The sequence below is a fragment of the Corylus avellana genome, unplaced genomic scaffold (assembly GCF_965113065.1).
Source record: "Corylus avellana unplaced genomic scaffold, dhCorAvel1.hap1.2 HAP1_SCAFFOLD_215, whole genome shotgun sequence".
NCBI lineage: Eukaryota > Viridiplantae > Streptophyta > Magnoliopsida > Fagales > Betulaceae > Corylus > Corylus avellana.
This window is the reverse complement of record NW_028290602.1, coordinates 1-2,592: the sequence shown is the minus strand read 5'-3', so window position 1 is coordinate 2,592 and position 2,592 is coordinate 1.

Sequence of the window (2,592 nt, the reverse complement as noted above, 5' to 3'; positions counted from 1 at the left end):
ACACCCATATTCCAGGACCATACAACCCCGTTACATGAAATGCGCCAAACCCAAAACAAGCCAGTCCTGAAAGAAATAAATGAATTCCAAAAATCTTAGGTAAATCCAAAGAAGGTTTTCCCGTGCGTTCATCACAAAATATTTCTAGATCCCAATACACCCAATGCCAAATAGCTGCCAAAAAGCACAAGCCAGAAAACACAATATGTGCACCGGCCACACCTTCGTAACTCCAAATACCCGGATTCGTTATAGTCCCTCCTGTGATACTCCAACCGCCCCATGAATTGGTTATTCCTAAACGAGTCATGAAAGGTATAACAAACATACCCTGTCTCCACATTGGATCAAGAACAGGGTCAGAGGGATCAAAAACCGCTAATTCATATAGAGCCATCGAACCGGCCCAACCAGCAACTAGAGCTGTATGCATTATATGGACAGAAAGCAAACGACCCGGATCATTCAATACGACGGTATGAACACGATACCAAGGCAAACCCATGGAAATACCCCTTTATCAACGAAAAATAGACACTATGTAACTTTATTGCATTGGAAAAAACTATGCTATGGACCTCCCCTTTTCAGTAGATTATCTCGAGGAAAGGATTAAGATTTGTTCTATTATATTAGTAATAATGGAAGAGTTCTGTTTGTAGGAACAAACAGAAGCAGATCTATTCTATACCCGATAAGTACCAATACGCAATGGTAGGGGGGCGGGATCCCGCTTTCATTTTCTATGAGTGAAAGCATACATATTTGTTCATATCATTCAAAAGACCCATTCTTAAAAATTTTCTTCTTTAGTCATAGTCATTCTGTCTTCTTTTTTTTTTTATTTTATGAACTTATTCAATTTTTGGATAAACTATGATAAAGGCTAATCTTATTAAGACAATAAACCCATTTTTACGCTTCCACATCAAAGTAAGATATAGTACTTAATTCTTTTTTTCTTTCATTTAATGCCTATTGGTGTTCCAAAAGTACCTTTTCGAAGTCCCGGGGAGGAAGATGCATCTTGGGTTGACGTATAGTGCGACTTGTCAGATATATTGGGTCACATGGGATTTCCCCATTCTCTCCCCCGATCGAGATATCCTCTCTTTCGCCCAAGAAAGATTGATTGAATCATCAAAAATTTGGAGCGTGAAGTGCAATTATATTTATTTTGTTTTTTGGAGGGGGTATCCAGATTAATATTATCAATTAGAATAATTTATGGTTTAGAATAATTTATAGTTGGCTCAATTGGACCAATAAAATGAAGTATCCAGGCTCCGTTTAGAAAAAACCCAATTGGTAATATATCTATTTTTATCATATTATAAACAGGAGCGATCTCAAACTGTTTAAGCAATCGAGTAATATAACGAATACATTGAATATTTGGCAGAAGACATGAAATAAATAAAAAAAAAAGCCATAGCAAAAACACGTGGTATTGGGGCATTTGCCCTATATGTGCAAATCAAAATCGGGCCGATCTTTACTCGGAGTAGAGCATAAACCTAAAAAAATTGAAGAAGCCCATTCCGGAACAAGAAAATGACATCGTGATTTGGATTCGATCTCGATGAAACAATAAATCAATGAGAAGTTCGTTCGATAAGTTTAGTAGATTACTTTTATCTATTTCTTTTTATTTATAGGTAAAGTAAACAGACCAAAACTAATCTTTCTTGAAAAATAGAAGAAAAAAGCCCTTTGTTAGAAGGAGCCCACTATGAAAAAAGATGAGGGCTGTAATCTACACATTGATTCTTTTTTTTCGCGATTTTTGGTAAACCGTATGCATCAAAAGGTGCGCGTACGGTTCCTAAGGATACAATTTTATCCTAATCAACCGACTTTATCGAGAAAGATTACTTTTTTTAGGCCAAGAGGTTGATAGCGAGATCTCGAATCAACTTATTGGTCTTATGGTATATCTTAGTATAGAGGATGATATCAAAGATCTGTATTTGTTTATGAACTCTCCCGGAGGGTGGGTAATACCCGGAGTAGCTATTTATGATACTATGCAATTTGTACGACCAGATGTACAGACAATATGCATGGGATTAGCCGCTTCAATGGGATCTTTTATTCTGGTCGGAGGAGAAATTACCAAACGTCTAGCATTCCCTCATGCTCGGCGCCAATGAGTTTTGTATTTGAGAGAAAAAAGAAGACTATGCCTTCGCGATATGAAATATGACTATTAAGTAATAATAGCATGGCATTTTGAATTCGATATGAGAAATCTTTTTTTTTTTCAAAATTCAAAAACTATTAGATTATATATTGAAAGAGTAGTATGAGATAAGGGGCATTTCCGATTTTATCTGATCTATCGGAAATCTCTTGCAGCGTCACAAACTTTTTTGTTTTCACGCCAGAAGGCTAATTATGTTATGAAAGAATACAAAAAAAAAGAAACTTTGGGATTGCTGAATAAAAGACTAAATAAATAAAATATATAAATATAAAGCAACGGAGCCATCATAGTATTTTTTAACTACTCCAAAAAAGGAAGGATGGTTATTGGATTATTTACCAATCAGGGTCTGGTCTGATAGATCCTATTTTTTCTGTTTCTTGGAT